The 13,385-nt window shown below is 36.5% G+C and overlaps 1 long non-coding RNA gene across 1 annotated transcript in view; it reads right to left on the minus strand.

Annotated features, from left to right (window-relative positions):
• The window catches only part of LOC103891463 (uncharacterized), a 44,683-nt gene extending 31,782 nt beyond the window's left edge, over positions 1 to 12,901 (minus strand). The window contains exons 1-5 of the long non-coding RNA XR_008509692.2: positions 11,181 to 12,901; positions 6,225 to 10,882; positions 3,214 to 3,385; positions 2,236 to 2,406; positions 209 to 446 (exon numbers count right to left, since the gene is read on the minus strand). This is a non-coding gene — a long non-coding RNA (uncharacterized LOC103891463). The remainder of the gene's footprint in view (positions 1 to 208; positions 447 to 2,235; positions 2,407 to 3,213; positions 3,386 to 6,224; positions 10,883 to 11,180) is intronic.
• Between the last annotated feature and the right edge of the window lie 484 nt (positions 12,902 to 13,385).

The raw sequence follows: 13,385 nt of genomic DNA on the forward strand, positions 1-13,385 counted from the left end.
TCGTGTGTGTATGTGTGTGTGTGTGAATAACAGAAGATTTTGAGATCCACCAGAAGATAAACAAAGAAAATGGTGACATTTCACCTGGTTTCCCTCTCCTGCCTCTCCCTCCATAATTTTTTGGTCTTCCAGAGCTGAGTCACATTGACAAGTTCAATTCTCTCTAAAAGCACATCTCTTGCCCTTGCATTGCCGCTGACTCACGTACCTGAACTCTTTCTTTTGTGTGGAACATACTTTTACTTTTGAACTCTAACCTGTTCCTTCGTTGCCCTTCCCAGCTTGGTTTTCTTCCTAGTTTTCTTCTGTTCTTCACAGCCGTCAACAGTGAGCAAAGTAACATCTGATGCTCTTGTTACACAGCTTTCTTTTATAGAGGCCATTACAAACTTACAGAGATAAAAATAACAATATGAAGGATGTATTGTGCAAATCTTTTTAAAAGCCTGCAAAACAGCAGAAAGAAATCAATTAGAATTGCCATGGCAACTACCAACAATTTTATATGCAAGAACGAAATAAAATAAGAAAAGTAACAAAATAGAAAATGCATAAACCGATTCAAATACCATAAAGTGTTTATGAAGTAAACACTGTAGAGTGAAGCTGCATGAAAATAGATTTCATTAAGGTAAATGAAACATAGTTTAACTCTTCATTACAAATGAGCGAGGTATAGATCAAGAAATAAACTATTACTGATAAACTCTTAATGATATAGTTTTTTAGTTGAAACAATTTTTGGAAAACAAGTTTAGACAGATCAGAAGAGTAAATTAAAATGTATAAAGTGCAATTAAGAATAACATTTTTTCTAAGCATATATTTCTTCTAATAATACTTAAAGCTCATATATTAAATTTGATAGCTAGAGGTAAATTAAAGAAGTGGGACAGGATATGTAACTAAAATACCTGATGGAAATTAGAAAAGAACAGAATTCTAGGACATGAGTGCTCTGGATTTCTGTCCTCACCTTCTAGAGTTAAGGTATCGACTTCCTCATCCTAAATCAGTGATTCTCAATCCTGCCTGCACATAAAAATCACCTGGGTTATCCAGATCTATGTATCCCAATATTACAATGTCTGGAACCCATACTAAATCTATTACATTAGAATGTCTGAGGGTGTAATCTGGTCATTTGCATTTTTAAGGCTTTCACAGGATTATATATGCAGCTAGTGTTGGGAACCAGGGCTGAATCTATACCTTAGCCTGCTTGCACTCTTACCTACTACCTACGGTATTACCAGGAAATTCGGTATCTCTCTGTTTGGATTCCTTTGTGTGGTAGGCAGAATAGAGGCCCTCCCGGTAGATGTGTTTCCTAAACCCTGGAGCCTGTGAATATTAGGTTTCATGGCAAAGGAGAATTAAGGTTGCATATGGCATTAAGGTTGGCAACAGCTGACCTAAAAATGGGAGAAATATCCAAGTAAGCTCAATATAATCAAAAGGGTTCTTATGAGTGGAAGAGAGAGGCAGAAGAAAAAGAACCAGAGAGGCAGCAGTGTAAGAAGGACTCAGCCTCACTGCTGAAGGAAGGGGTCACCAGCCAAAATATGTGGGCAGTCCTCAATTGCTGGAAAAGGAAAGAAACAGGTTCGCCTCTAGAGTCTCCAGAGGGATGTGGCCCTGACTACACCTCTATTGTAGCCCTGCGAGACCCAGTTCAATCTTCAAACCTACAGAACTGTAAGATAATAAATTTGTATCGTTTTAAGCCACTAAGTTTGTGGTAATTGGTTATAGCAGCAACAGAAAACAGATACATCTTGTCTCCATAAATTATCCCCAAAATCCTGGGTCTTATGTAGTCCAAAAATGTCAGTACAACTTAAACATTGTGATGCTACTGTTAATCTGCCCTTTGTGGTCCCATGGAAGATTCTTGGTCACTCTAAAATACTGCCTCACTATGCAGATTCCCATTCAGGCCTCTGCAGTCCTTTCAGAGATGTAGCTCCCTCCATTTTAATCACAGCCAAAAGTTCCCTAAAGTTTTTCTTCTTCAGCTTTTCCAATGGCTTCTCTTCCTTTCAGGAATCTAGAGTCAGGATTTATATAACTTTCACTTTTCTAACCTAAAGTGTAAGTTGCCTGATGATATCTCCTTTTCAGGGTGAAAGACAACTTGTTTCAAGAGGCAGCTTCTATGTTGCCTGTCCCCCGTAATTGCTGGGTACACTGGCCTTCTTAACATTACCGCAGGGCCACGTGTCCTGCACCTACCTCTGGAAGTAGAGTTCACTTCAGTGGTGCCAGGACTTCCTCTTATCCCTTCCTCCCAAATGTGAGTTCCAAAGTTGGTTATCTGGCATGTCTCTTCTCATATGGAGTCAAAAACACAAATCAATTCATCTCCAGGAGAGCATTCTATCATATGGGGTCTCCCACTCTAACCTGAGAATCACGTAGGCTCACAATTAATGTGAGGAAACCACAGTTAAACTGTTCTTATTTTTCACAGGATATTTTGGATCCTAAACAATGTTTATATGTCTGCCAGCCTGAGATGAGCTAGAGAGGTAGTGGAAAGACTATCAAAACTTAAGAAAGATGTCACCACCATTGAAGACATTACTCAGAAAATAACACTGATGATTCCACTGTGCCATTGTGGCATCCTGTGTACAATGGTAATCTCAACTTTCGCCTAGTCACTACACTGGCGTTCATCTTCATCCATACCACCATTCAAAACTCTATGAAGAAACACTTGATATTCACTGTTAATGGCGATGTGCAAGACTATACCTGAAACTTCATTCTTCTTACCACTTTGCTTTCCTCTTGAGAGAAAGCACCAGGTGTACCTCTAATTCTGTCCTAACACAGGGATAGCTGTGTGTTCAAGTATAATGATGCTATTTTATAGTTGCCCCTACCCTGAAATAAAACATAATCAGTAAGGAATTCTTGAAAGCCTGTAAGTGGAAATAGCAGAGTGGATGTGTCGATATAGCATATGAGGAGCACCTGGCAGAAGGGCAGTGGGGTGGGAGGGGGGAATGGGAAAGAGGGAGAGAGCAAAATTATAAGCGAGACTGATTGAGTGCAAACTAGTGAAAGCATGAAATTTATGTTTATTATTCCATTCATTTTAAGTTCCAGAATCAGGGATTTTGTTGTGGGTGGAAACTGTACTGGGTTATGGTATGTAAATTACATTTCAATAGAGCAGTTAATTTTTCAAAAGGCACTGGGTACCTGTTTCAGCTTTAGATCCAGTGTTTCCTGTAGGTTAAGAGGTGTCCTGGAATCCCAATCCAATTTCAGGAGAAAGAGGCAGCTTAATGAGACTGGAGGAGTGGATGCATTCTGTTCTTTATTCCTGTCACTTCAGCCAAGTGATATGCACTACTGTTTAATCCACTGTCTCCTAGAACAGGCAAAGCTTATTTAATGTCATGCAAAGTGTTTACCAATGCAGGAATCAGCTTCAAAAGTGAATATTTTAAAGTCCCTAATGGGCCCTGCTTAGAACTAAAGGTTATGAAGGAAAGCATTTTATTTTGATTTTCTCTTCAATATTGAGGGGGCTAATAAAGGTAAATGTTGTGATGCAAATAAATTAGAATCCTGTGTGTCTTTGTAAAGCTAACAGAAGACATGGAGTCCTTGTGGGGAAAATTACGCAAGTAGGTTATGAGCTCTGGAGTACTCTAAATGAATAAATAGTGTGCTGGGGAGACTGTATACACATAATACATGTTGGGAAGTTCAACATATAGTCTGTATAATGATTGGTAAATATATAAGACTCTAACAACAACAACAGCAACAACAATTCAAAGAGAAACATATACACATGCTTTCCTACAGTTAGCAGATTAAAAACATAAGTCTAATTGTTCTTTTTTTTTTTTTCTTTTTTGTGATTTTTATGTTGACATCAAGAAAATACATTGCAGTGATTTTGGTCCTACTCAGGCCTCAGTTTGGGGGCCAGCTCTACCACAAACCAGGTTTTTGAACTTTTTGAACTTTTTGACCCTGGGTAAGTTATTTTATCTCTCTAAATCCCTGTTTTCTTATAAGCTTAAAAGTCTGAATTTAAAAATACTATAAGTAGTTATTGGAAAGAAATAATAGAGCCTAAAGTATAATAATAATAATAATAATAATAATTAAAAAAAAGAAAAATATAATTAAAAAGAAAAAAAAAGAAATAAAAATGATATCGATAATAAAAAAAAGAAATAATATATGCAACAAAAGTATGAATAAAAAAATACCATGAGTAGTTATTGGGAAGAAATAATGTATGCAAGGTACCTTGTACATAATTGGTGCTTATTAAATGTTAGTCTCCTCTCTTCCCTTTAATAAGCCTGTTATGCCTAATAACAACTGGAAGTCAGTCTTTGGTAAAAATATGAAAGGAACAGAGAGGAATGAAAGAATTTGAATGGGCCAGGAATGTAAAAGATGGTAAAGTTTCCTTAAATTGTGGGGCAATCATAAATTGATTTTTCTCAATATCCTTCCATTGTAGCTAATAAACTCCTTTTCATATTTGTATATAGAGATACAGAATATCACAGAAAAGAAAACAGGACCAAATTAAGTGCATTTAAGACCATCTTGAAAAGGCTTGCCATTCAGAAAAGCAAAATAAGTAAAACCCTAAAGCAGTGATGTTTGAAGTGTGGAACATAAAATCAATGTAATGGTCTCAAACAGCATTTTAAAAAGTTAAATAGAGTAGAATGGAACATTTCAGAGTGCACCAAATTGAATAAGGGTAAGCTTTATTCCATGAAGCTATTATTTCAGATACACACGTACACCATGCATGTGTGTATATCAGGTCACAACGTAAAAGGTATTTCTTACTGTGGGTTGTGGTAAGGAAAAAAAAATATTTAAAAGCCACTGTTCAAAAGGGAAAGAAATAGCTATGTTCCTTTTCAATAAATTAGATTCTCTCTTGGCCTTGTTCAAAGAAATGGTGTCACTGCTTTTAGGGGATGTAGACTTCTATCTCAAGATTCTTGTCCTTGAGTCATCTCCAAATGATTCACATTATTTCAGATCATGATGTAGTTTTATCAATATCTCCATACATTTCATCAGGAAAATATATAAGAAACATTATCAAGTTGAAGTAAGAAAAAATGTAAAAGGATATTTTTATTTTCTTCAGATTCCTGATAGCTCCTCCGAAAGATAGTAACAAAAAAATATTATGAGACAGGAAATACCAGATAAACTCACTCTGCTTTTTTCTAAAGAATGTTTTCTGCTGGGCACGGTGGCTCACACCTGTAATTCCAGCATTTGGTGAGGGTTAGCCAGGTGGATCACGAGGTCAGGAGTTCAAGACCAGCCTGGCCAAGATGGTGAAACCCCGTCTGTACTAAAAATACAAAAATTAGCCAGGCGTGGTGCACCTGTAATCCCAGCTACTCTGGAGGCTGAGGCAGAGAATTGCTTGAACCCAGGAGGCAGAGGTTGCAATGAGCCGAGATCACGCCACTGCACTCCAGCATGGGCGACAGAGCAAGACTCTGTCTCAAAAAAAATAAAATAAAAAAGAATGTTTTCCTAAGTCATGCAATAGCCATACATCAATGAAAGCATTTAAGTGCATAGATAGATGTAAGATATTGCAAAGGAATTGACTCAGAAAGAGACTGGTCTTGGTTAAAAAAGAAAACAAAACAATTGGGCTATATAGGAACTAATGCTTAATTAACTCCTACTCTGGACCTAACATTCCATCAAGTACTGTAACATAATTATTTTATTTAGTCCTTAAGCAAAGGCAGGTAGTATATATTCCCACTTTACAGGTGAGAAAAATGAGCCTCTGATTGGTTACTACCCCAAGACACCCCACAATCCTGAACTACATCTGTCTGCCTAATTCCAAGCCAAGATGTATCTGCTCCACTTTTTCTCGAAGCACCTGTCCTTCAAGTCCTGCTCCTTGTTTTCTTGCCTTTTTGCCCTGTGGAAACCATCCCTTCACTCCTGTTAGTGCTTCATGCTTTCTTCCCATCAGAACTTATTTTCCATATTAAGTTATTTATATCAAAATGCAGGTAATGACATTGCTTTGCCTCACATTTGTAATAGGAATCAAACGTTCGACTAAAGAGACTCCTCCAAGGTGGAATTTCAAACATCAGGGAAAAGGTAGAGGAAATTTTAGGGATGGGAGGTGGGGGAAGAAGAAAGGGAAAGGAGTATTTTATGATGCTCTTATATCTTACCAATGCAACGTTGTTCATTGCATAAAAAGTTGTCCAACTTCTAATCCCCCTTCAGGACCCCCATGACTCTCCTGTGTGCTTTGCATTCCATATCTGTTCAAGTCCAGTCTGCTTTGCTTACATGCTGAGGTTTTTCTTGTTTAAAACTAAAACAAATTACAGTTAAGTAGGCCACTAAAATGTTTTTTAAACTATCAATTTGGCAGAGACCTCTTTTCTTCTGCCTCTGTAATTCCATTCTGTACACCCTCAGTGAATGCACACACAAAAAGTGACTGGCAGATAGAGTTTAGAATCCATGAAAAGATGTAACCATTGTCTCCCTTCTATGAGAGCTCAGGTTCTTTATTGTAAAGTTGATGTTTGGTCCTTAGATTTTCAGGCCACAGAAGCCCAGTTCTACCCACAAATAAAGGTACTAGGGCCCTCCTCCTTCACCTCACAGATGTCAGGATTCTCTTTTGGCCTTAGTGGTTCTAGTTGCTCCTTAAAGGGTAGCCACATGGTGATGACTTATTAAAGATGGTTGGATGAGACAGGCATTGAGTGCAGACTGAGCAAATTCCCACACTTTTAAAGTCATGTCAGCATCAGCACAGGCATCTGGGTGTAGGTTTATAACACTTCCACTAATGCAAAGTCATGAGGACAATCTCCTATATTATCATCTGGAAACAATGTTGTCTTGCCTTTCACATTTAGGTCTGTAATTCGTCTGTAATAATTAACTTGCTTATGTTGTGAGGAAGAGGTAAAATTTCGTTCTTTTTTTCCACTGAATATCTCTTTGATCCAGTTCCTTCTACTGAAAAGACTATCTTTTCCCTTCCTTCCTACATTACCTCTTTTATCCAAATTCAAGTGTCCAAATATATGTGTGTCTGTTCATTCACTCCCTCTGTCCTGCCCTCAGTCTGTTTCTCTAGCCTTTTGCCAATGCCATACTCATTGGATATCATATAGAATGAATCCCCTGACTTTGTTATGCATCTTTAAGAAAATCTTGGCTATTTTTAGCCTTTTATATTTAAAAATAAAATTTTAGAATCAGCTTATCTAGTTCCATTAACCAATCTGTTGAGATTTTCATTGAGATTCCGTTGAATCTATATATAAATTTTGAAAGAATTATAAGTTGAATAATTACATTTTCAGTTTCCAATATATATGTTCATAGGATACTTCTCCAGTTACCCAATATGTAGGTTTTTTTATCCCTCACCCCTCTCCCAACCTTCCCCTCCAAGGCCTCAAAGTCCATTGCATCATTCTTATGTCTTTGTGTTCTCTTAACTTAGCTCCCATTTATAAGTGAGAACACGCGATCTTTGTTACTGAGTTACTTCACTTAGAATAATAGCCTCCAACTCTACCCAAGTTGCTGCAAAAGACATTTCATTTCTTTTTATTGCTGAATAGTATTCCATGGTGTATATATACCACATTTTCTTTACCCACTCGTTAGTTGATGGGCACTTATCCAATCCTTTATTTTCTTTCTTGCTTTGCTACACCAGCAAGTTATGTTAAAAAGCATAATGTTGAAAAGAGAGTATATTTGCCCTCTTACTGATCATAGAGGAAACACTTTCAACTGTTTATTCTAAGAATGTTATAAGGATTTCTTTTCTTTCTGCATCTTTTTTTAACAAATTTTTATTATGAATCAATGTTAAATTTGATGATATTGTATCTTATATTTCCGGGAAGATATAACCTGGTCATAATGCTTTCTTATATTTTATTTAAAACTTTTGTATCTATATTCATGAATGAAAATGGCTGGTAGCTTTTCCTTCTGTTATTGCATTTGTTAGCATTTCTTATCAAGATTATGCTAGCCTTACAAAGTGATTTTAGGACTCCACCCATTTTTTAAAGTTTTTAAACCTGTAATAATTTCTTCCTTAAAGTTGATAGAACTTACCATTAAAACCATCTGGGTTGGTTTAGAGTTCTATTTGTCAAGAGGATTTTAATCATTGAGTCAGTTTTATGGGCCTATTAACAGTCTCCATTTCTTAAATAAGTTAATTTGCCTAAGAATTTCTCCATTTCATCTAAATGTTTAAATTTGTTGACATAAACTTGCTCATAGCATCCTCTTTTCATCTTTTTAATATCTGTAGAATCTGTAGCAATATCCTTTTTTTCATTCTTCATATTGATTAATGGGCCTTCTTTCTCCTTTTCTGGATCAATTCTGCCAAGGCTTTATCTGTTCTATCAACTTTTCCAAGGAACTAACTTTTGGCTTTGCTGATCCCCTCTATTGTATGTTTATTTTATTTTTTTAACGTCTGCCCAAACTATTATTCATTTTTATTTCTAATTTCTCTGGGGTTGGTTTGCTGTTCTTTAATAATATCTTTACAAGGATGCTTAGATCATGGATTTTTTTGCGTTTCTTCTTCTGTAACATGATTAAGTACAGTACTGCATTAGCTGCTGTCCAGAAGCTTTGATTTGGTGTATTTTTATCACTATTTAGTTCAAATTATTTCTAATCTCCATTGTGATTTCTTCTTTTACCCATTATTTATAAGTATATTTCTTCATTTCCAAATTAATTTTTATTAATATCTAGTATAACTTCATTGGATTAGAAAACATATTCTACTGAGAATTTTGTGACTGTGCATGCTTGAAAAGAATAAGTTTTCTGCAGCTGTGTCTATTAGGTCAATTTTGTTAATCATGTTATTTAAATCTTGTATGTTCCTTCTTTTTTGTTTTATTTTTCTTAAAGTTACTGAGTCATAATAAAAATGTCTCACTGTGATTGTGGATTTGTCTATTTTTCATTTAATTATGTCAATGTTTCCCTCACATATTTTGAGGCCTTGTTATTAGGTGTGGCAAATTTTAAATCCTCATGGTAAATAGGACATTTTATCATTATGTAGAGATGTATTTATCTATAGAGTTTATTATACTGTATTTATATAAAAAGAGTATATTAGTATAGCTATAGCTGATTTCTTTGGGTTGGTGTTTAAAGGATTCTTTTTTCTTTTTACTCTCAAATTTTCTATATCCTTATATTTTAGATAAGTTTTTATAAACAGTACATAATTGCATTTTCTTTTGTTTTCAATCGAATTTACACATTTTGCTTTCAAATTGAGTTTTTGATCCTTTTATATTCAATGTAATTACTGATATATTTGAGTTAAATTATCATCTTATTTTGTGCTACTTATCCCAATTGTTCTATTTGGATTTTTTTATCATTCCAATTTTTGTCTGTACTATCTTCACAGTTGTAATTTTTCAATTTTTTAAAGTAATTTAACTACAAGTAACAACATGTTTTTTTTGTTTGTTTGTTTTTTGCCGTATCAAACTTCAGTATTAATTGAAAACCCTTCCATTTCTCGCTGACTTCCTTTGTTACTATTGAGAAGTCAGTTCTCAGTCTAACTGTTCTTCCTTTGAAAGTAACTGCTTCTTTTCTGATGCTTTAAGATTTTTGTCTCTGTCTATTGTTGTCTGAAGTTTTGCTGCAATGTCTGGGTGTGAGTTTCTTATAATTTATTTTGCTTAGGATATATGGAGATTCTTAAAGTTGTAGATTGATATCGTTTTTACTTTTGAAAAATTCAGAGCTGTTATTTCTTCCAATTTTATATCTGTCCCATTCCCTTCACACTTTCTGGGCTACAGCTTGTCACTGACCACTTATGCCTCTTATCCAGTCTTTTCCAATTCTTCCCTTTTATTTCTGTGTGCTGCATTCTGCAGGATGTTTTCTTCTTGTCTTCCATTTAAAAATTTTTTTATTTAGCTACATTTCATTTGCTCTTAAGCCCATCTTAATTTTGAGTATATATTTTTGGATTTTTTTCTTAATATGTCACATTAAATTTTAGAGTTTCCTTTTCACTGATGTTTTTAAGCCTCGAATTTATTTCATAAATGTAAAAAACATAGTTATTTTGTGAACCATATCTGATCATTTCAATAATTCATGTTTTGGAGGCTTTTTTTGTTGCTTCTCTGTCTTCTGTTACTCATTCAGTGATCTTGTTGCCTTGTAAACCCTTATTTTTGATTGTATGATGGAAATTATATTTTATAAGTCATATGGAGGAAGTGTTGAGGCCTGTTATGATGATATCTTTCTCTTGAGAGGATATTCATTTGCTCCTGCAAATAGCAGTGTGTGTTATCATTCCAGAAATATCTTAATATAATGTCAGAGTTGAAGTTTACTTCTACTGTTAAATGATGCAAAACTGAGTACAATTCTATGCAAGGGCTGGTTTCCTAGCAGCTACTCCTCATATTGAGAGTGTGGCCTTTCAGATTCTCAGCTCAAAGGGGGCTTGAGTTATTAAATCCCTATTCCCGAATCCCTATTCCTAGCAGGTTGTAGTTTTTGACTTCTGTTTTTCCGGCTCTGAGGAATCATCAAAAAATATAGTTTAGCTTTGCAGCTGCTTCTCCAGACTTGGCAGAAGCCCGCAGGGGGGAAAAAAAGGTGATTTTACGGCTGGGTTTATTTCTCTAGTTTCTTGTCTTTTCCTAGATCTTGACTTTAAACTTCCTCGCTATCTTGGAAGTCTTTGAGGCTTTCAAGTAAGTGCTTTTTTGTAATTCATCCAACCTTTTTGGTTGTCCTCAGCAAGGGGATTGGTCCAAAATACCATGTTAGCCTTATAGAAGGTAGAAAGCAATTAGATATTATGTCAAGATACATAATTTAGATAGGCTATTTAGAGTCTCTACGATATTATTTAAAATAATATATGTATTATTATATAAATAGGTAATCATCAAAATAGCTAAAAAGAAAGAGATGGCCAGATGCGGTGGCTTATGCCTATAATCCCAGCACTTTGGGACGCTGAGGCGGCTGATCACGAGATCAGGAGATCAAGACTATCCTGGCCAACATGGTGAAACCCCATCTCTACTAAAAATAAAAAAAATTAGCCAGGTGTGGTGGCGCACCTGTAATCCCAGCTATTCGAGAAGCTGAGGCAGGAGAATCACTTGAACCCGGGAGGCAGAGATTGCAGTGAGCCGAGATCACACCACTCCACTCCAGCCTGGCGACAGAGCGAGATTCCCTCTCAAAAAAGAGAAAAAAAAGAAAGAAAGAGATTTGGATTCTACTAGTGGTTTCCTATAGGGATCAGTATCGAGTGTGAGAAAGGTTACAGCAGATGACTGTCATTTCCATGATACACCCCACGTCCTAACTGAACTTTCAATCATGCTGTATGTGTGGCCGAGATCACTGAATATCCCCAGTACGTATTCTCCCCTTTTCCTTCTAGTCATAGAGGGCAATGCAGCTACAGACTCTATTTTCTAGCCTTTTGGAAAGGTGTGGCCAGCTAGGTAGCGGCTCAATTTGGCCAAAGGGTATGATTATTAATGAAACTTCCTTAAGGTCCCTTCTTTAAGAATAAAACCATGTAACTCGGACTTTCCCTTTTCCCACCTTCTGGAATTGAGACATCAAGAAGAAACAGCTTCAGTCATGCAGATAAACACCCTAGGCGATGGCAGAATAACAAGACAGAAAGAACTCTGGGTAATGAATGACTTGTGGTTTGTATGCTCTGGACTACACACATTCATCTAGCTGTTACATGAGAGAAAAATATGCTTCTGTTATATTTAAGCCACTGTATTTAGATCTCTTTGTTATAGCAGCTTAGCTAGCTAAAATAACATAGACGTAGTTGGGTAAAAATTTAAAAGTAAAGTATTTTATAAAAAGAATAATGGTGCCAGAAAATGTGAGTTTGATCTCTATGAGATGATATTAGGGAAAGAGGGAAAGAGGGAGTATATGACAGTATTTTTCATGGAGACTGGGTCAGTGTACAGCTATATGTATTAACCAAAATAAAGAAAAGTGATAGCCCTGGGAACCATACAAAGAAAACAGGGTAAAGAGAGTGAAAAGTCAACAAGCCATATTGGGAGTAGAAGCAAACTGTGGAACTATGATGTGAAACTCCTGGTTAGTGACGAAACTTCTCTTAGTTAATTGACATCAGTCTTGTGTGAGTGATGAGACGCTGCATACCTGTGGTCTTCTTAATTGGTAAGTCATTTATACAGATAATAATCTGTAGACAAATAATTTAGAGGGCACAGTCTAATAATAATAACAATTGGTATTGTTAAGCAATTACTATGTGCCAAATACTGTGCTATGTACTTTATTATCCCAGTAACACTCACAATATTACAATATAGGTACCATTATTATCCCTATTGACAGAAAGTTCTATGATTTGCCAAAGTAAAGCATCTGATGTGTGACACAGCTGGCATTCAAATGCAGGGTGTTTGATGCCAAAATCTTTAGAGTTAACAATAATGAAATATGGTAACAGATCGTTTTGGGGACTCTAAAGAGCTAAGAACATCAGATGTGGAAGAAGACACTGTGAGGAAGGGAATTAAAAGGAAGACAAGGGTCAGAGTGCCAGGGTGTAGTCTTGGGAACTGAACCCCCAGGGCTGGTGGAAGCAGGCGCACCCTTGGCAGAGGATGAGTGTTTCCACCCTGTGTGTGTTCTGCACCCATTTGAGCAGAGATCCACCAAACATCATCAGGGATGGAAGACCGGTGTTCAGACTCTCATAATCAGGGTAGCTAGAATTTCTGCTGGAAATGGGGGTGCTGAAAGTCACAAAGCCAGCTGACAGCAGCAACAGTGATAACAGCAGTGGCAGAACGTGCATGATGTGATAGTTAAGACCTCAGGGAGAATCAGGAATCCTGCAAAAGCCAGAGAAGGAAATGAGCTAGAGGCTGGGTGGAGGGGCCTTTAGAGAACTGTCAGACGAGAGAGTCTGAGGAGGACAGAGCAGGTTGGCAGCATTCTCTACCTTCAGAGAAACAGAAATAATGATAGCAATGAAAACAGTGGCAGGCAGAGGGCTAGAGAGGCAGCCCAGAGAGAGGAAAGCAGGCTTGGCAGGAACTTGGCTTTTTACCTACCTGGGGAAAAAGTTTTGTGTCATTTTTTTGTCTTTTTCTTGTGGGTCATAAGGAAATAATCAGCCTCTCTGGAGATCTTTTACTTGAGTGTCTATCTCTTGGACTGTCATTTTACTTGGTGTGCAGTGTATGGAACAAAGGCAGAATAGAAGTCCTTCATAGGCTGATGCCTCATTATAAATATGAGTTAGC

Source organism: Pongo abelii, chromosome 13 (genome assembly GCF_028885655.2).
Source record: "Pongo abelii isolate AG06213 chromosome 13, NHGRI_mPonAbe1-v2.0_pri, whole genome shotgun sequence".
NCBI classification, from domain to species: Eukaryota; Metazoa; Chordata; class Mammalia; order Primates; family Hominidae; genus Pongo; species Pongo abelii.